The following is a 22083-nucleotide window of genomic DNA, read 5'->3' on the forward strand; positions in this document are numbered from 1 at the left end:
ATTTGTATCATTTTTTAGATTCCATGTATAAGTGATATCATATGATATTTGTCTTTCTCTGATTTACTTCACTGGTATGATCATCTCTAAGTTCATCTGTGTTGCAGCAAATGGCATTAGTTCATTCTTTTTTATGGCTGAGTAATATTCCTGTGTGTGTGTGTGTGTGTGTGTGTGTGTGTGTGTATCAATCTCTAAGTTCATCTGTGTTGCAGCAAATGGCATTAGTTCATTCTTTTTTATGGCTGAGTAATATTCCTGTGTGTGTGTGTGTGTGTGTGTGTGTGTGTGTGTGTGTGTGTGTGTGTATCACAACATCTTTATCCAATCATCTGGAGTTGGGTATTTTAGGTTGTTTCCATGTCTTGGCTATTGTAAGTAATGCTGCTATGAACATTGGGGTGCATGTATCTTTTCGAATTAGTTTTCTCTGGTTTTATTCCCAGGAGTGGGATAGCTGGATCATGCAAGGTAACTCTGTTTTTAAAGGAATCTCCATGATACAGGGGATTATAGACACTTTGAAGAGTTGAAAGAACCAAAGGGAAAGGTGAGGCAGGTCAGAGATTAGTAAGTACAGAAAGCAATTACACACCTAGGGCTGAGTGAATGTAAGGAAAGTTGTGATGTTGCCAGTGCCAGGCAGTCCTCTCCTACTGAGCTGCACTGCCAAGGGGCTGGGGGACCAGCCTGTGCAGGAATCAGTGGGAAGGGATTGCTGAGGCTGGAACCAAAGAGAAGCACAGCAGGGCTTGTGTTGGGATGTCTGGGTGCTGAACTGCAGAAGAACCCCATACGCTGGTGATGAGGATGCTGAGCTAACACTGCGTGGCTGGTGCTGAGATTGTGGAGGACCTGCTAGGTTCTGGCCCCAGGATCCAGGAAGAGGTTTTGCATGATAAGGGAGGAAACTGCCAAAAGATATTGGAGATCCTAACTGTCCACTGCTGCTGGAGGAATGCTGGCAGAATCTGGAAGCAGGAAGTGAGTGCCTCTCCCTTCCTCCTGCCTTACAATGTCCTAGCAGATCTCCCTATTGATAAAACTGAAACAAAAGTCCCCAGGCAAGAGAACATGAGAAAAGCAGGTTTGGGGATCCTAAGCAGAGAAGGGCAGAAATGGGACCTGAGACTAAACAGGCATATGGCCAGCACACCGTTAAAGGAGATGCACTTTTGCTGGTCCCCCTTCCTCCGCGACCTTGTGCACAGCTTCTCAGGGAGAGGTGGAATTAAACCAGTTCAGTGGTTATCCATTCCATGGCTCCACTATTCTCAAAAAAAAAAAAAAAACAAAAACCTTTCTTTTCCAAATGTCTTTGTGAATAAATCTGGTTCTGAATAATTGAAGTCAACACTGTGTAAAAGCTGGCTGTATGGATGGATGACGAGTGAATGAATCGTAGCTGCTTCTAGACATCGCTAAGAATCTGGTGCTACGCTGGGTGCCTACATTCGTTCTTTCTATCAACTCTCACACCTGCCCCTATAGGTGGGCATTGTCAATCCTACCTGGCAGTGAGACCGTAGCTCCAAGGAGTGAACCGACGTGCTCACCATCACCCATCTCCTAGGTAGTGATGAGCTCCAGATCCAGGTCTGTTGCCCTCCACAGCTGCCCCTCCTTTAGAAACATCTGCAATGTCGGCCTGCATTAAAGGCCGCTCCTCGGTGATCTCTAGAGGCCAGTGGAGAGTGGCTTGTTGAGCACCCCTGACTTTCCATGGAGGTATATTGGTAATAGCCTACAAGCTAACCGACCCTGGAATTCCAATGGAAATGACAGTCTTGCCATGGGAGACCATGATGTGGCTTCAGGTGCCTGTCTGAAAACCCTCCCCTGACCTTTTCCTAACACTTGGCATTTTATTTTTCCGTTGATTACAGATCACTTGTGTGCAGCACACAGTTGACTGTTTGTTAAAATGAAAAGTGGGGGGAAAAAACAGAAGAGAAAGTACATGCTTGCCAGAGCAGTGCTGTGGAACGGCCGTTCCCTAGGTATTCATCTCAGTATGTCTAAACACCTATAATTAAACTAGCTTTGGAGCGGTGCCTCTTGGAGAGGGCGGAAGAATCAATTCTGCAGCATTTGGATCTCATTCTTTGTATACACTGCTCAGCAGTGAAGATGTTCAAAAAAGACCAAATGCTGTGACTCCAGAATGCAATTACCCACCTATCAGGATGAATAGATGACGGTCTCGTCTTGGGGGACATCCAAGCTCAGGGTAGCAGAGGAAAAGAGACAAGTGAGGAATATGGTGACCTCCAATTCTCTGTCTGTACCCCAGTCTCACTTCCTTGCTGGGAATTTTATTTTTGGACCCTGGATGCAGTGATCACTGGGTAGCTTTGTGTTAAACAGCCGCTGGCAACTCAAGTCAGTTACCCTGTTTAGGTGACTCTGGAGCAGGCAGAGAGACACTGTGCCCATCTGGAGAAATAAGTTGGGATCAGGCCACATCTTCTATACAACTATGTGAGGCACCGCTGTCAGTCGCCAGTACCAGCTAATGCTGTCTGGCTTCACGTGAGTCATTGAAATGACCAGAACCTTCAGTCTGAGTTGATTGTAGCTAATGTGTGCTGTATAATCTCACACGCTCAGAATGTCTTGTGAACCACGCATGCTATCAAGATACAGTTTTAATTAACATTTGCTTTTCAGATAATATACGCAATTTATTTTGGCAAGAGTTCATTGAATGTAAAATCTACATAATGAAGATACTAAACCTGTAATATTTTTTCTTCGCAGTATTTTCTGCTAAATGACACAGATTCAGCAACGTTTATTACCCACTAGCTAGCTGCAATGGGCAATCACAATTTCATACTACTCCCCGCCCCCACTTTTTTTCTTTGCTTCTCTAACCAAAGAATACAAAGTCATAGAGTTGATTTTGTTCATTTTTTTAGATTCAAGGGTATCAGATCTTTTTCTTAGTTCAATTTGACATTAAAACATAAAGCAAAGAAAACATGTTCATGTTTCTCTTGCACAGAAATCTGTTATAAAATAGGGTATTTTGTTTAGAAATTAATATTACTTTATGAGCTTATTTCACTAAATTTTTCACCACTGTGATGGGACCATAATGTCGTGATCAAACCAGAATAGGCACTCTGGGAGAGACGTCAAGGATCATGAAGGGGTCTCCTCATCTTGCGAGGACAGCCTGGGTCCCTGAGTTTCAGAGTGGAAATGCAACTCATCCAAGGTCACACAACACAGAACCAAGACTAAAACTCACAACCCTTGACCAGTCTAGCTTGTTTTCTACTATTCCAGCTGCTTCCCTTTAAGAAATATCTGCCCTTTACCTACAAGAAGCCTCAGCCTCCTTCATCAATTCTGTCTTCTAAACTTGGAAATGCCTCTGTATCGTGTTAACGTAGGCATGTGTGGGGGAAGATGGCAAAGACCTGGTTCCCCGCTCCCAGCCCTAAAGTGAAGTGCAATGTGATGGCTGAAGCCCCATGGCTTCGTTCTTTGTGATAATCCATATAATCGGGTCAGAGGGCTAATGACTTGGCTTCAGGAATCTGAGCCACATGCTTCCCTGGTTTGCAGCCAGCTGCGTGCCTGTGACCAGAGAGCCGTTCACGCTAGAAGCCCAGGGTCTCAGCTGACAGTCACAGTGGCCAGATCGAAGCTGGGAGCGGGAAACAGAACGGCCCCTGGTTATGAGGCCATTTTCTAGATTCTCCTTCCACCCCTTCCAATCTGCTGGGTTTCTGAGCTGCCAAGTTCTTCCCAGACAGGTTCTTGACGAGGGCCCTTCCCAAAGACTCGGGATGTGGTCGGCAGGGATTGCGCGGTGTCAGTCTCTTCCCTCGGATCTGTAGTAGGCTGCTAATTAGTGTCAGTAATTGCTGGAGGAGAGGACCGCTGGCTGCCCATCAGCACCCGGAAGAGGGGGAGGCATGCTAGCGCCTGCCCTCCCTCCTGGTTCCCTCCTCTCTCACGTTAAGCAATAAATCTATATCGGTTAAATCGGCTGTGGGGCTGCTTGTTGAAAAGGATGTCAGTGGAGTCGTGTCAGGTTAATGGGTTTAGCTAATGTATGGGTATAAGGATGCGTAACCTGATCAGGCATCACAGCCCAAGGCAGGAGGCTGGAGGTCTCAGAGAGAGAGTCATCAGAGCGGAGGGCACGCAGATGCACTTTGGAGGCCCTGGGTTTCTGGGAGAGAAGTCCCAGGAAAGCTCTTCCCTGGGCAACTGTTACAGGAAGAAGAATGTAATGCTTTATGTCTGGGAACCGCATGCCAACAGATGGTGGGGAGGAATAGAGGGCTCAGATTTCATGCAGCTTGAGGTCCTGCTATGCTGCTGCCCTAATATTTGTCACCTGGGGTGAAGGATAAAGTTCTCTGAACCTCAACTTTCCCATCGTTGCCGTGGGGCTACAAAGAGCATTTTGCTCACAGAGTGGTTGAGAGGCCGAAATGAGCTAATAATACACAACAATGCCCACTGCAATGTTTGGCATATAATCACTGTTCTTAAAGTGAGCACTGGTTAAATACTATGAATTAGGGTAAAATACATAACGTACCAGGCACAGAGGTGCTTGTGTGCTAGTAAATTTCAGTTCAATTCCATTCAGATCCTTCATGGTCAGGTCAGGCGACCTACCAGTTTCTAATTACTGCGTGGTCAGTTCTGTCTTCACCACCTTTCTCCCTTCTTTTTGGCATGGGGGTGTGAGGAATTGTGGTCCCAGATATCTGTGCTATGTGCAGCCTCCTGCATATGTATGTGTACCAGTGTGGCAGGACTGAGAGCCCTGCTTATGTCCTGATAAAGCATTCTACAAAGCCTCAGTAATTTGGATACAGAATCTTCAGTGATATGCAGCAGTTTTTGCTTTATGTGACGTTATTATAAAATAATGCTACTGATATATGTCTGTATATGTTTTCACCTTCCATTTCCCAATGATGTAGGTATTTTCTTTGCCTACAAAATTCATTTGCTTAGCAAATAGATAACGTGTATTATATTCTTATTTTTACATGTATGTTTGCTAAGAAAATGTGTATTACCTACTTGCATCCACATCTATTCATTTATTCATTCACCATATATTTATTGAGCACCAAGTGAGTTACAGAATTTTACAGCTAGAAGGGACTTAGGCAGTCATGCTATTCAGGGCTCTCAACTTAGAGAAGAGGAACCTGGGATCTTAATGTGAGGAGGCCTGCCCTCCTCCTGGATCCCTACCTTGCCTGTCTTCAGGTAGAGTTCACTGTCCATCAATATAGTCAGTGTAGCAGTAGCTTGCCCTCTCCCTCTCTGTCCTGCTGGGCTGTTCAGACCACGGTTCTGGGGAGCCTAGCTATCTGCCCCTCTGCCCTCACCAGAGAAGCTGCAGGTAACTGGATAAGAGCACACACTTGGGCAGCCTGATTATATGTTGTGCCCACAGACCTCCAACTCGAGGAGCATAGCAGTAGAGATAGGAACTAAGGCACATTGCCTGGGTTCGTGTGCTAGGTCTGTCCCAGCTGTGGGACTCTGGGAAAATTACTTAACCTCTCTGTGCCTTATTTTTCTCATGTAAAACAGGGATAATAATCTTTATCCCACAGGATTGTTTTAAGGATTAAAGAATTCAAAATATATAAGGCATTTAGAGCAGCACCTGAGTAGATATGTGTTCATCATTATTATTGTCAGGCAGTCTACATGGTTGTACAAACTCTTCCACATACACAGTGGCTGCTGGGGCTCCAGTCATCTAAACCACAATCCAGGCAGCAGGAAGGAAATGGGGCTTCTGCCTGTTGAGTCAGTTCCTTTAAGGATCTTTCCCCGAAGTTCTCACAACACTCCTATTTACAGAACCTGGCTTCATGGACATACTTAGCTGTAAGAGAGACTGGGAAATGAGATCTTTATCCCAAACAGTATTGAACCCCAGTGGGGATACTGTTACTGAGGAAGAAGACAGACATATCTATAGGCAATGGGAGACTCTGTTATATCCACAAGGCCACACTGAATGGATTCTTCTCTGCCCACTTCTCACTTAACTGCCCAGGAACTTGGCTGTCTTGGCTTCTGATACCACACTCTCTTGGTTTACCTTCTACTTCTCTGGCTACTTTTTTCCCACCTATTTTGCAGTCTTCTCTCCTTCTTCCCAATCTCTGTAAGTTAGTGAGCCCCAGTTTTCCTAGTGAACCGTTCTCCATTCCCCAGCTATACTCACTGTCATGGTGGTCCACACCCCACTCATGCTGGTGATTCCCAAATTCCCGTCTCTAACCCACATTTCTGCTCTGAACCTTGCATCTCCTCCCTACTTGTTTAGTGAATAGCCATCTCCAAATTTACATCATAAAGTGTAACTCTTGATTTCCCATCAAGTATGTTTCTCTCCTAGACTTCCTCATCTCAGCACACGGCCACGCCACCGAGCTGCTTAAACTCCAACACTTCAGAAGCCATCCTTCATGGCTTCTGGTCTTTTACGTCCCTCCGACTCCCATTTGCAACCTCCAAATAATTTTTACATCTGTCTCCCTCTTTCCACCGTGGTGATCACTGCTCTGGTCCAAGCCAGCAACTTCCCCTACCTTTACTGCTTGCAGATCCATCCTAATGAGTCTCCCTATGTGCCCACTTTTTCCTGTGGTAGAGTGAAGTGGTGCAGTGCCACAGCTCTGGACAGATCGCCTGGGTTCATATCTTAACACCAGCATGTATACTAGCTGTGTGACTTGGACAAGTTTACTAACTTTTTTCAGGTCTCAATTTCTTCATCAGTGAGAATAATAATAGTACCTATCTTACAAGGTTATTGAGAGCACTAAATGAGTTAATATAGGTAAACACTCAGAGCAATGCCTGGTACAGAATAAGCACAATCAGTAAATGTTAGCTATTATCATTAGCTGTTATTACAATACATTTTTCATGGAGCAGCCAGGGTGATCTTTTAAAAACATAAATGAAACTCTATCGTTCCTATGCTTAAAATTCTCCAGTGATTTCCCATTTTAGTTGCAATGAAATTCTAACATTACCGTAGCCAGAGATCTTCCATCACCTAGCCTTTGTCTCCTCCCATCTCTGCTTGTAGCTCCGTCCCCAACACTCACTGTCTTTAAGCTACACTTGCTTTACTTTAGGTCCTTTAGCATTTCAAGCGCTGGGGCCCTGCTCTTGTTCCTTCCACTACCCGGCATGCTCTTCCCTCCCTCCAGCTGTTTGTCGGGTCAACTCTCCTCTTTTTCCAGATCTCACCTCAATTATTTTTCCCCTCTGAACTCTCCTCCCGGACCACGTGCCTGAAGGACAGCCCCTCCGTAACCATGCTCCCTCTACATTTCCCATGGTGCTTAGCACCATTGTCAGTTTCCTTGTTAGTGTACATGTTTGCTTATCATAGAGTCCTTCTCTCTATTACAGTGTGGGGTTTCTGAGAGGACAGACTCGTGGATCCCAGGACTTAACCCAGTGATTGGCCCGTGATAGGTGCTCCCACACCAAGTGGCATAGAAGAGCTGACCCTTGAACAGGATTTTAAAGAATAAATAGGAATTTTCCAGATACACAAGGAGAGGCGAAGATTTGAGGCAAAGAGAACAGCATTTGCAAACGCATACAGATTTGAAGCAGAGAGCAGTGCCTTGCTGTTACAAAAGGGCAGCATGGTCCTCAGATCAGCAGCACTGGCGTCAGTGGGGAGCTTGCCCCAAATGCAGAATCTTAGTCCCCAGCCCAGACCCACTGAATCAGAATCTGCATTTTAGCAAGACTCCTAGGTGATTCCTTTGAGAAGCACTGGAGTAGTGTGTTCTGGGAACCAGAAATAACCATCATGGCTAGAGTACAAAGTATAAAGGGGAATGTGTTATCTTGGATATTAAGTTCAGCTGCATGTGACAGACCCAGAACGACAGTGGCTTAAAAACACCAGAGAAGTTTGTTCACTTGTTGCGTAAAAGTCTAAGCTAACGTGGCAGCGTTTTGCTAAGTTGAGCAGGGGCCTGGCACATTCGAAGTATTCTGTAAAGGTGAGTTTTCCCTCCCTGTCCTCTGATAAAGATTGTCTGAGATTTTGAGCTGCTGCTTTGTACTTAGTTGAGGCGATCACCCCTGGGCTGCCTTCACAGCCATCAGTGAGCGCCTGCTACCTGCCAGACACCGTGCTGGGTGCTGGGGACACAGGAGATGTGACTCCACCCCTCAAGGAGCTCAGCATGGAAGTGGGCGTCACCGTACAGTTCCAGATCCTTCTTGTGACCAATCAGATTTCCCCGTGGGGAATAAAGCTCAGTGAGAATAGGAGGGGTCAGAAAGGGAACCCTATGTGACTGAGACTGGGGAGAAAGAGGATGTGAGGGAGCTAGAAAACTTTATATTTTCTCCTTCAAGATACTCAATTAGAACAACAGAGAGAAGATGACAACAAGGGATCCTAATACACTGAATAATACAAAAAAGAATCCAGGAGTCTAGAGTGATACTGAAAATTGAAGAGGGAGAGGGAAAATTCTTTTTACAGAAAAAAAAACTAATGGATGAGGAATGATAGCATCAGAATATCACTTTTTTGCAACCACTGTCACACTAATTGATTCAGTTAAGTGTTATCAAAGGGTGCTTGAGCCATCACACTAGAAGTCATAAGGGAAAAGTCTACTCCTATGCTGTCAAACAGCTTCCCACAGAGTCCTGGTTAATTACACACAGTAAAAAAAAAGAAAATTCAACGGAGTAAATTTTAAAGATCTTATTGGCTTTATTCAATGATTCATGAATCAGGCAGCACCCAATCTGGCAGATAGAAAGGAGCTCAGAGGAGCTGTACAAAATGAGAGACTTTTATAGGCAGAAGGGAGCAGGAACCAGGAAATTATGCGAGGCAAAAAAAAAATGGATTGATTGTTGCAAGGTTACTGTCCTTTAGGGGACGGCAGGGGTCTATCAGGTGGATTACCCAGCTAGTGCTGATCAGGCGATTCCTGATTGACTGGTTTTAAGATTCCATTTCTGAGAGAGCTGAAACTGTAATTAAGTCAAGCCTCCATTTGGTAATGTGGGGCTTAGCCTAAGTGACTCCATGTTGGGTCTGTTTTCTTGTTTTTAACAACAGGGAAACGGTACCCTTACAATGAAGAAATCTGATATGCATGGTATTAATCATATGATAAATTTAATGTCTCCAATGATGGGGTGAACTGGGATCATGTGACTCAAGTTGAAGATTGTTCTGAAAAAAAAAACTGGCTTATGCTGTTCAAAAGTGTCAATGGCATTTAAAAAAAAAAAAAGGTGAGGACCAGTTTCATGTTACAGGTGAACAAGAAATGATAATTAATGCAGCACGTGATCCCTGATTGGACCCTGCATAGGAGAGAAATGTTCAAAGGACATTATTGGGACAACTGGGGACATCTGAGTATGTACTGTGTATTAGATAACATACTGAGTGAGATCTGAGTATTGTGGTTATGCAGGAATATGCCCTTGTTCTTGAAAAGATATGTGCTAAGGAATTTAGAGGTAAAGGTTCATAATATTGCCAACTTATTCTCAAATGGTATAAGGGAAAAAATTAAGTATACAGGGAAAGAGAGAAAACAAATGTGGCAAAATATTGAGTCACTGATCCAGGTAAAGGATATTCAGGTATTCCTTGTGTTATAACCTTAACTTTTAAGTAGGTTTAAATTTTTTATTTATTTATTTTTTACCCTTAATGGAGGCGCAGGGAATTGAACCCAGGACCTTGTGCATGCCAGCGCACTCTATCACTGAGCTATACCTCCACCCCCTAAATTTTGTTTTAAAAGAGGGTTTTACTATCCCTGATGGCTGATCCTACTGCATAAATAAAGCTCAGTGTAGACAGTGGATTCCCCAAACTCCCATCATTTGGGATTCAGCTCAGTCTGGCCACTGGCCCATCAGCCTGCACCCCAGGAAATGGGGTTGGCTCTGAGCAGAAGGGACAGGGGAGCCGGGGTTCTGCGGGCTCAGATTTAGCCTCTGTCTGAACCTTACATCATCTGCCTTCTCTTTGGAGGGTCTGACCTAACAAGCCGTGCGTACAGCGCCTGGCAGACGGAGCCCCACTAAGGATGAAAGCGGCTTTCCTTTTCAACAAAAATGGAGACCGCAGGCTGCCTACTGGAACTTGGCCCCTTTCCTGCTGACGAGGGAGGGTCTGGGAAAGAGGAACAGACCATCAGGGTGGGGTGGGGCTCTAGGGGGTTTATTTTCAGGGGTGGGGGTGTCAGGGTAGGGAAGAGTTGAACATCAGATGAAATTATAGCTGTGAGAATTGGGGAAGAGTGCATTTCAAAGAACATTTTTAGTCACAGATGGTGGAGGAGAAACACAGAGAACAGACCCCAGCACCTCGTCTTCCTGGCGGATTGCAGGGAGGGGGAGCTCGCTAATGAACACATTGATTTCCCAGCTCCTCGGAACAATGGCAAATGTTTTATGCAGTTATTAATTGGGATCCCACAGCAGGCATGGGGGATGGGAGGCACTGGGGATTCTAAGTTTATCTTTGGGGGTTAGGTGACTAGAGAGAATTTCTAGAGCAAGGGGAAGGAACCAGAGTGGGTGGTCCCAACTTGCCTGCCTCTCAGCCTTGCTCCTGGGCAGTTGAACATCTTTAATCTTTCGTTTTCCTCTTTGGTAAAAATTAGAATAATACTTTTTTTCATCTAGACTGTGTGAGAACTGAACAACATAGTTAATACGAATAAAAAGTACTTTGTGAGCTCCCCACAGCTGTATACTACCGTTTTTTCTTGTCATTCATCTTAAAAGTGTTTGTTAAGCACCTACTATGTACCAGGCGTGGTGCTAGGTTCAAAGAATATGGCAGTGAACTGGAAAATTGTGTCCCTGCCCCCATAGAACTAGTGATCTAGCAAGGAAGAGGCACTGACCAAGGGATTACGAATGCGCTGAGACACACCAGCAGCTGTTCCGATAGGCTGCATAAATTAGATGGGCCTGGGAAGTCAGGGAAGGCCTCCTGAAGGAAGGAATATCATTAAGGAGATCCATCAGAAACAGTGATACTACTGTCCTTCCCCATGGAGCAGGGTCAGGGACTTAAACGGTGACCTAGGTTGGCCAGATGGACAAAGGTCTGAAACCCGGTGGTGGATGGATGTCAATTATATTTCCCCACTGAGGAAAGACCAGCCAGTGTGTCCTCAGAGGGACCCCTCCCATCTTGCTAAGCTTGCCTCACCTTGTCTGCTGTGCAGACTCCCTGGGCACCGGCTAGCATCCTAGAACGGGGTATTCCTCATTCTTGTGAGGCTGACTTCTGATAACAAAGTTCAAGCTTTCCCTAAGTGGCCAGATCATTCCTCCTCCTCCCAAGTAAAGCAGCAGGAGGGAAGTGGGGTCTTGCCAGGTCCCCCCAACATCCCACAGGGCACAGCCTCCGTGGAGACTTGCCCCCATCCGGCTAGCCCAGTGCCTGCAGTTTTCCCTAACTCTGCCATGAGCCTGCACCGCATGACCCTTGTAATATTTGTCCCCAGTTCCAGCTCAACTGTCTCTTTTACAATACTCGCCTTGAAAAACAGGACTTCTGGAAGCTGGAAGGCTAGTCTAGGATAGAGAGTGTGTCAGGAGATGGGAAGTTTGCATTCAGTTCCATTGGGAATGTATTTCCTGAGCAGCCACAGAGAGAGAAACTCAGAGGCAGGCGTGGAGCATTCAGAGGTGAAGATACTTCTAGTCTGGTCGGGGAGCAGGACTGTGGAACAGATGCCGTGCGTTGTGTGAGAGGTTGGATGTTGTAGCCAACCAAGAGGTTGGAGGTTGGATTTATTATTGGGCAATAAAGGTTGGATGAAAGTATCATGAGGGTTCTGCAAAAACCTTTTGCCTGTCATTCACTCCGTGGGTGGCTTTGTGCAAATCGTCAAATAATGGCCCATTTTATGGACTTTGGTACTGGTGGCAATGATGGAGGTGGTGGTATGATGGCGGTGCTGATGGTCTGTGCACACGAGCAGTTTGGGGTTAGAGAAGGGGTTGGAGTGTGGGGACTTGAGCCCAGTAACGCTAAGACACCTTCAATTGCTTTGACTTTTATTCTGCTGAACCTAGTTACTTACCAGTCTATCAAATAGATATAAACACCGCTTGTGTTCTTTAGAGAGCTGTTTCTTGAACAGGACAAAATAAGAGAATTTTCTAAGGACTTCCACACCTAACAATGGGATCAGATCCATACACTTTTCATCTTGCCTTCAGGATCCAGAAGAAATCCCCATCCCTGTTCATTTAGAATGAGTCAACTGTGCACATAGAGGAGGTTAGAAAATAGCTTCTATTTTATGAGGATTTTTTAAAAAAATCATGTAGTCTCTATTCAAGACTTCACAAATGAAAGAAAGGAATAAAATTCACACGTTTGCAAGAAACTGCTGGTGTGTTTGAATATCTTCCCACAAGCAGGGAAATCTGGTATATTAAAAAAATGGAATTTTCCATGTATGAAAGAAAACATTTGTTGAGGATATGGATGAATAAAATCATTAAGTAGATGTTGTATAGGTTTAAACAAAAAAGCTGCACCCTTATTCCCAATCTCCAAAACAAACCAATGCCTACCCCTTGCCCTACCCCCAAAGGGCAAGGAGTAGGTGGGAAAAGATTGTTTGTTTCCCTAGTTAGTAAACAGGCAAAAAGAGAAAAAAAAAATGTAGACACATGCCATGAATACCAACGATCAGCTGGTTATGTTCTAAGCACTTTATGTGCATTAACCCATTTAATCCCACAGTGATCCTATAAGCAAGGTAGCTATGAGCATCCTTTTTTCAAAAATGTGAAAACAGAGAGACCCGGTAACTCACTGGGGATCATAAAGTTGAGAAGTGGTAGTGCTGGATTTGGACCCACGCAACAGAGCTTTAAGAATTAAAACAATATAGACCGCTTAGAAATGTCAGACTTGTAAAGACCTATAGGGTCTTATAAATCTAGACCACGTTATTGGCTACCTGACATTGTTTTTCTTTTTATTAAGTCCCTTTGGTCCAGAGTCTTTCATATCTGATATAAACCTTCATCAAAAAGTTGACTATCATATACTTGAGACTTTACTATTATTTCTTACAATTTCATGTGAATCAATAATTACCTCAATAAAAATTTCATTTAAGGAAAGTTGACTAACACCATACTTGTCTCTAGGCAGTTTCCAATGTGCAAGTGAATTAAAATGTAAGGGATAAAACTAGGGATTTTAGAGTTAAAATCACTTTGTAAGTGTAAAGAAATCTTTTATGTAAATATCCCAGCCATTGGTGACGGGAGGCTTGAAAAGGACACTTGGTCAAAGTCCCAGTCAAACTCCAGCTTGGGAAAGTTCCTTAACTTGTCTGGGCCACAGTTTCCTAAACATGTAAAAGCGGGTAGCGATGCCTGCTTCATTGCATTGTTGAGAAAAGGCAGATGTGAAGTCGGGTTTGTCTGATTCCAGAGTTGCTAGCTGTTAGCCACTCCATGCCACCCTGCGTGGAGGGGCAGTAGGTACCAACTGCAGGGAAGAGAGCCTCATGGGGCCTGTCTGCAGCCCTTCCTAGTTACCCCTTCTGCCTCTTTCATCTACCAGTTTCCCCGGAAAACACTCTTCCACAGGGCCGATTCTCAGATTATCATGTCAACAACATGGGAATCTTCCCTGTTCAACTTGCTTCTCTTTTTCTTCCCAAACAAACTGGATTTGGAGTAGAAAGACTTCAGATTAAGACCTGATTTTGCTGGGTCGCTTCTGGCAAGCCACTTCCCCGGCTGGGTCTTGGGTTTCCCATGCATAACATGAAGCATCCGTAACAGGGGACACAAAGCCCTGCCTCCTCTAATGTTCCCTCATCCTACACCAGGAGGAGGAGTGAGGAACGGCTCCTCCATCTCTACATGCAATCCCAAAGCTACACTCCCTCGCCATCCCCTACTCTCCTTAAAAATGTTGGTCTAGGGTATATGAAAAGATGCTCACCATCTCTAATTATTAGAGAAATAAGAATCATAACTACAGTGAGGTACCACTTCACTCCTATCAGGATGGCCATCGTCAAAAAGTCTACAAATAATAAATGCTGGAAAGGATGTGAAGAAAAGGGAACCCTCCTACACTGTTGGTGGGAATATAAATTGTTGCAGCCACTATAGAGAACAGTATGGAATTTCCTTTAAAAACTAAAAACTAGAGTTATTACTCTACTCCTGGGCATATGTCTGGAAAAAAGGAAGACTCTAATTGGAAAAGATACATGCACCCCGATGTTCATAGCAGCACTATTTACAATAGCCAAGACATGGAAACACCTAAATTTCCATTGACAGATGACTGGATAAAGAAGATGTGAGATACACACACACACATATATAATATATACAATACATGAATAACATATTCCATATATACACAATGGAATATTACTCAGCCATAAAAATGTATGAAATATTGCCCATTTGCAGCAACATAGATAGACCTAGAGATTATCATACTAAGTGAAGTAAGTCAGACAGAGAAAGACAAATATCATATAATATCACTTATGTGTGGAAGCTAAAAAATAATACAAGTGAATTTATTTACAGAACAGAAACAGACTCACAGATATAGAAAACTAAGTTACGGTTACCAAAGGGGAAAAGGGGGTGGGGGGATAAGTTAGGAGTATGGGATGAGATGTGTACTACTATATATAAAATAGGTAAACAACAAGGACCTACTATACAGCACAAGGAACTGTATTCATTATCTTGTGATAACTTATGGGAAAACATCTGAAAATATATATATGTATGTATAACTTTGCTGTACACCTGAAACTAACACAATATTGTAAATCAACTATGCTTCAATAAGTCGGCGGGCCTAGGGGAGGAGTGGGGACAGTTGTGAGGCTGTATTGTCCGGGAAGGGGCACTAGCTGGGCAGTGGGAGGTTTCCATCACGACAGCACGAGGCAGCCTCTAGCCTAGGGAATTGAGAAGATGCTATAATTGGAGAGACTCAGTGTTGCTAAACTGAAAATTTTGTGAAATCAATTGAGAGGAAAATCAATATGGGATTTTTTTTTCCACGATGCAAAGACAAGATTCCCACACAATTAAGAACTGGGCTGCGGTCTCTACCCTCTGCCTGTCATGTTCTCTTGTTTCAGTGCCACAACTGTTCATCAGAAATAATTAAACATTTTCCCATGGGCAACAATTACTTGCTTAAAATATTATGAGTAAGGAGAATACATTTATAATTACCTAACCTTTCTGAAGGTGAAAATATATATTATCCTTTGATAGAAGAGAAAAAGGAGTTTCTGGATACGCCAGTGCGCTCTGCTGTCTGTGTCCTGATTACGCTAATTGCCTTAAGGAATGAAACAATACTTTTTCACAAACCCCAACTGTCTCTTTGATTTGCTGTAACTTTTAGGCATCAAATAACGCTACTTCTTTCTTGTTGTCTTTGTAAGTCATTAAATCGCCAGCCTGCAGCTATTAGGATTGCCCGCCAGCATCTCTGCATCGCCCCAGTGCTGGGCTGTAATGAGTGGTGACGCCTCTCTTTCCTTTGGAGTCGGTTTCATTGCACGCCACATGCAGACACAAGCCATGAGCCCGGTGTTTCATGCTGTCACCTAGCTTCCTGATTTTGCCTTCAACACCCACAAAGTAAAAACAACAACATGATAATCACAGTAGTTCACACTTATTGAGCGTCCACAGACTGTTAGGCATTCTAGATGCTTTATGTGTACTACCTCATTTAACACTCACAATAGTTCCATGAAGCAGTTTACTATTTGGGGGGCTGGGAAATGGGGTGGGTAATTAGGCTTATTTATTTATTTATTTAATGGAGGTACTGAGGATTGAACCCAGGATCTCATGCATGCTAAGCACACACTCTACCACTGAGCTATACCCCACCCCACTCCCCCTTTTTTTGTACAATTTATTTTATTTTTTCAATTTGAGGGGGAGAAGTAATGAGGCTGATTTATTTACTTTGTAATGAAGGTACTGGGATTGAACCCAGGACCTCATGCATGCTAAGCAGGCACCCTACCACTGAGCTGTACCCTCCCTTCCTGAAGCAGTTTACTATTAACACTTCCATCTTATAGATGAGTGAACTGAGGCCCAGAGATGTTAGTAACTTGGCCAGGGTCACACAGCAAGTAAGTGGTGAAACTGGGGTTTGGTCTAGAGTCTATCTCTTTAACCACTATACTCTCTTAGATTTCTCCATAAAGTCATTTTGGTCCAATATTTTCTATTAACTGACTACATTTCCTGTAAAATAGTTCTCAAAAAACTGACTACAACCATGCTTTTATGTTAAAGCTTTTTTTTCTAAGTTGTTTGGCTTTACTGCAAGTCTTTAAGCAGGTAATAATAATCATAGAAGCACCACTACTACTACTGCTACTATTAGCAGTGGTTACCACTAACCGACCATGTAGCTAAGATCATCACTTCCATCCTGCCCCTTCCCTCCTATACATGATAAACATACAAGGCAGCTAATACCATCTTTGGTTTAAACTGAGGCCCAGAAGGGCTCATGACATGGCCAATTTCACAGCGAGTCAACTGGACAGCAGGGACTTCAAGGGGTATGTCCATCCCGCTCAGCCAGTTTTACCCCACGTAGTCCCGGCCAGGCACTGTTCTTGGCTCTGGCAATACTCACATGAGTTAGGCCTGTTGGGCTCAGTAGTTGGTGCAGATGCATGCATGCCTTCCCTTAAGGGAAATACTCTTTCCCTTATTTTAGGAAAACTGGGTCTTGGTAACTCTTCCACAGGATCTAAAGTTATCCATAATTTTGTTGAGTTTCTACAGAGTCTTTGAAAAACATCGGTACGCATCTTTGTATTTGCTTGTGTCACTGGTGTGAGGATGTTATGTCAGAACTCAGTTCCTGTCTGATTCTGTGTCTTTGCTTTTACGCTATGATCGTGGGCAGTGAAGCTCAGTATTCAGGCTCAGCTCATCTGCAGAACTAGATTATTCTGTGTCAGGCATTATGCTGGGAATATAACAAAATTTAAAATGTGGGGTCTCCCTCTCAACGACTACAGTTACACCTGCGGATTTTGCAAATTCGCTGGAAGCAATAGTATGATGGTTAAGGTCACAACTCTCAAAGCAGGCTGACTGGTGTCAGCACTTGAATACTTACCAGCTGTGTGACCTTGGGCAAATTACTTACCCATTCTGTGCCTCAGCTTTCAATCTGTCAAATGAGGAGAACGGACTCACAGTGGCTACCTCCTGGGTAGACTGAACGTGTAAATATGCATCATCACTTAGAACAATAGTGCTTGGTGCACGAGCACTATGTAAATGTTGGCCATTGTTACTGACATTTATCCGTAGACTTGAATTTCACTATAATTTGAAAAGGACTTATTTTGTAAGAAAGGAAAATAGCACTTAATTGACTGCTTTTTTCAGCTCTCAAAGGGCCACTCTGTTCTTTAAATCTTCCCTTCGGGGGATTATACACAGCTATTCTGGTAAGGATGCTCTCAAAGCAAGTCTTCCATGGACTTGACCAGCAAGCTGGAGGTCTGCATTGCGGCAGCTTGGTACAATTAGCCCAGACCAGTTTTGTATGTTGTCTTTAAACAGTGCAGCGCAAATGGATTCTTTGAACAGGCTGTAAAGTTTCATATTGGGGCAGCTGATAAACCTCCCCCCCCCAACCCCGCTCTCACCCCCGCCAGCGGTTAGGTGTTTCATGCAGCACGTTGCCTGGAAAAATTAACTCCTGACTGATTCTTTCCCTTTTGCTGTTGCCCCTTACAAACCTGTCTCCACAGGGCAGCCAGAGTGATCTTTTTCAAATGCAAATCAGATATGACACTCTTCTGCTTGCTGAAACCCTTGCAGCTTCTTCCTACTGCGCTGAGAATGCCATCCTGACTCCTCCCTGCAGTTCAAGGCCCCCTCACACTTAGGCTCAGGGAACCCTGGCCTCATTTTTCTAAAACATGCTGAGCCCCTTTGGACACCAGGGTATTTACCTTTATGATTCCCTCTGTCTGGAATATTCTTTCCTGACTCTTCACAAGGCTGGATTTTCTCATTCTCAATGGACTCAATTTAAGAGATCACTTCCTCTTGTCGACTGAAATAAAATGCACAACCTAAAAGTTGAGAGTTATGTTTTTATCTGGCAGACTTTTCGAGGGCTCGAGCCTGGGACACAGCCCCTCAGATCGCTCTAAGAGATTGTTCTGCCCAGGCAAGGGAGGAGTCAGCATATACAGGGGTTTTTGTGACAAAGACCAGGTAGTTGGAACATCAAAACATGACTATCCAGTAAAGAAAACCAGATATCTCAAGGAATTTCGTGCTTTTCTATGCATGGGAAGGTGCAAAGATCTGGGTTCATTTTGAAATCATTCCTTTGATGTGCACCTAGCTATCTAGGGCCAGTATCCCGTTCCTCCACATCCTGAGTTCCCTTAGGGTGCCCTGTTAGGGGTGGCAGCAGAGGCCAGGCTGCCTGCTTGTCCCTAACCTAAGTTCCCTCCCCTCACTGTCAGGGGTGGCAGTAGGGGCTGGCGACATGGCCACAGCATCATTTGTTTACTGACATGGCTGGCAATATGTTTCCTTCACACTGTACAACCACCCTACCTAAAGTGAGCACTGCCCTCCCCCCACTTTATTCTCTTAGCGAGTAAGGCTTATTTCCTTACTAGCACGTTTCCTAATCTGTCATTATTTCATTTCTTTATATGCTTGCTTATTTCTTGCTGCCTTTCCTGCTAGACTTCCCGAGGGCAGGGACCAGGCCTGCCTGGTTCTCACTGCATCCTGAATGCCTGGCACAGAGAATCCAAGTCAAAATTACATAGTGCACCAAAGTTGACTCAGTTGCCTCTGGAGTGTCTAAAAACCAAATCTTCCATTTGCTTTTGGCTTCTGCTTTAAATGTCACTTGCTAATTCACCTGATTTCTTTTTTTTTTTCCCCAATAGAAAATAAAACCAGTTCCTGGCTGAGTTGTTAGTAAACTGCTATGATATTTATTTTATATTTCCTTCATGCTCCTGAATACAAAAGGTAAAAATTCCCTTTGACCCCAGAGTCTTCCATATCTGTCTCTGAAATAGGGCCCCCTTTTGAGAGCTTTAGGATCTTTTGTGGGAGAAAACAGAGAGTCTATGAGGAGTAAATTAAACAGTGGTTTTGAGAGTGTGGTCCTCAGACCGGCAGCAGCAGCATCACCTGGGAACTAGTTAGAAGTGCAAATTTCAGCTGCCACCCTAAACCTATTGGAGCAAACTCCAAACTGGGCCCCGGAGTGGGCCCCAGCCATTAGTGTTTTCAATACAGGAAAAATGGGGCACAGGAGGATGGTTGTGTCCCAGGTCTCGGGTGAGTCCCTGGGATGCATCCTGTCAAGTGGGGGTCCTTGGCTCCGCGCAGGAGAGAATTCAAGAATGAGCCATAATAGAGCGAAGGCAGATTTATTCAGAGAGATACATACTCCATAGACAGAGTGTGGGCTAGCTCAGAGGCCAGAGAAAGGCCACAAGGTGAGGGGGATGGTTAGTTCTTCTGGGCTCAGTAACTTCATATGCTAACAAGCGGGAGGATTATTCCAACTACCTTGGGGAAGGGGCTGGGATTCCCAGGAACTGGGACCCCGCCCACTTTTTGACCTTTTATGGCCAGCTTGGCGCTGTCATGGTGCCTGGGGGTGTGTCATTCTCCATGCTAATACATGACAATGAGCGTATAACTAAGCTTAAGGTCTGTTGGAAGTTGAATCTTCCGCCATCTCTGTGCTAATGGCTGGGTCATTCTTTTAATGGTTGTGCCCTGCCCCCTTCCCTCCTGTCTCATTTTAACACGCCTTCCAGGTGTTTCTGATGCTAACTTTGAGAACTAGTGAAATAAAGTAACCTTTGTCAGAGAGGGATAGTAAAGTTGCTACCTTCTATGACTGTTTATGCAGCTCAACAGTTTAGAAATATGTAATCAACACCTATTGTATGCCAGGGATTGTCTGGGGTGCCTGGGATTGAGTTACATCAGAAAGGGCCCTGGTCTTGAGGAACTCACTGACCTAGAGAGAATGGCAAGAAAGCTGTCTCTTGCAGTATATTATTGTGCGTGTTGGGAGAAAGGAAAGTAGGTAGAGCTGAGGAAGCCCAAGCAGGACGCTCTGTCAGTGGAGAATAGCAGAGGAGAAAGGTAAAAAAGTGTGGGCTCCAGAGATGACTGGCCTGAGTTTAAGCTAACCTCCATTATTTACCAGCTGTGTGACTCTGGGTCAGTTACTTAACCTCTCTGTGCTTCAGTTTCCTATTTTGGGCACGAAAGTGATAATACCAATAGTAACCTACTTCATAGGGTTGTTGTGCTGATTAAATGAGTTAATAAATGAAAAGCATTTGTTACCGAGTCCAAACTCATTCTGCTCGCTGCACGACAGGCCAATAAAACGGGAGACGAGATGCTGGAGCAAGGAAAAGCGACTTTATTCGGAAAGCCAGCAGACTGAGAAGATGGCCGACTAATGTCTTAGAGAGCCACCCTGCTTCAGTCAGAATACAGGCTCCTTTCATACAAAAAAAAAAAAAAAAAAACCCCAAAAAACACACAGGTGTGGTTTAAGGGGTGTGGTTCGCTGTTGCAAACTTCTTGCTGTAGGAATTCTTTGTTTTTGCAGCTGTCCTTGTGGGTCAGGCAGGGGTATCCCTGTAAATCTCCAACAAAACAAAGTTATTCTGTATTTTGCAACTTGCCATCTCTACATAAATGCAGAAGTGTTAACATCCTTAAAGGTCAGAGCCCGGAGAAGAGGTCCTCCTGTATATTTCAGGCTAAAGGCAACATTGTTTTACAAAAGGTGCAGAGCTAGCAAGACTAAGCCTAGAAAACGGCATAGTGGTTAAAATTAAAGGAACAGATCCAATTTGGAGTCAGATTTGTTCTCCTCTGTTACACATTTAGAACAGTGCCTGGTTTATAGTGAGTTCTCAGCAAGTATTCCTCATCAATATTATTGTCATCATCTGGCTGCAAAGGCTATCAGATGTACCTAATCATTAGGGCAGGCAAGTGAGGGGAGGTTATTTAAGGAAGTTTCCACTGTACTTGTTAGATCTCGCTGCTCAAGTGTGCCCTCTCCACCGGCAGTGTCCACAGCATCCCGGGGCTTGCTAGGAATGCGGAATTTCAGGCCCCACTCCGGACCTCCTGTATCAGAACCTGCATTTTAACAAGCGTGCCAGGTAAGTTTTTGAAGCAAATTTTTAAAATTGAGAACCACTGTGTAGCATAGTGATTCTGAGCCCTGGCTGCACATATTTGAAAGGGAGCATAGAGGCAAAGGCAGTGCATCACGGGCAGAAACCCTTGCAGGTCTGTGTCGCGGGACAGGCGGTGGTGGGAGAGGAGAGGAGGCGGACACGAGCAAGGCCACCGCAGCAGGGCTGGACGTCCCCCAGGGGCAGGTTTGCAGCAGTGAGGCCAGGACTGCTGTCACTTTTAATTTGGGAAGGGCTGGGGGGAGGAGGGCCTTCAAACTGCCCTGAAAGAAGAGCTGAGACTCAGAGGCAGTGAAGGGGGAGAGGAGGAAGCGAGGTTGAGGTTATTAGAAGATGGCTCAGGCGAGCAGGACCAAGCATGGGAACTGAGGAAGGCAGAGGAGCCAAGCGTGACTCAGGCTTTGAACTCACAGGCCTAAGCTGACAAAGCTACTCTTTGGAAGTTATTCTTCATAACTCCTTTCAAGGGTTTCTCTCTAGTTCAGTTTCCCAAAGACTGCCCAGTGCAGAATCTTCTATTTGAATCCACCTGGGGATTTCTTGCCACGTACTCAGCAAGCATCTGGTATTGCTACCTGCCATGTTGGGGTTTGGGGACTAAAGGTCCTGTGAGATCTCAGGACTGATGGTGGATTCTTCCATCTTTGTCTAATGTCTCTCGCCGTCTTCTCAGTTATAACAAAACTTCAGTTCCCCAGGTCCCTTACAGGATGAATCACTCCATTTGAGCAAAGTTTTCCAGTAGCTGAGAACTAAG

General features: G+C 44.5%; 1 protein-coding gene across 3 annotated transcripts in view; it reads left to right on the forward strand.

Moving 5' to 3' along the window:
* Positions 1 to 22083, forward strand: part of DAB1 (DAB adaptor protein 1) — a 1070346-nt gene that overhangs the window by 290992 nt on the left and 757271 nt on the right. Inside the window, exon 1 of one of the 3 annotated variants that reach the window (XM_064493537.1) lies at positions 21072 to 21290. The exons of the other annotated variants lie outside the window; for them this stretch is intronic. The gene's annotated coding sequence lies outside the window, so the exon portion shown is untranslated. Of the gene's footprint in view, positions 1 to 21071; positions 21291 to 22083 lie in introns of those variants that run through there. 3 annotated transcript variants of the gene reach the window in all.

The sequence above is a fragment of the Camelus dromedarius genome, chromosome 14 (assembly GCF_036321535.1).
Source record: "Camelus dromedarius isolate mCamDro1 chromosome 14, mCamDro1.pat, whole genome shotgun sequence".
Lineage (NCBI taxonomy): Eukaryota > Metazoa > Chordata > Mammalia > Artiodactyla > Camelidae > Camelus > Camelus dromedarius.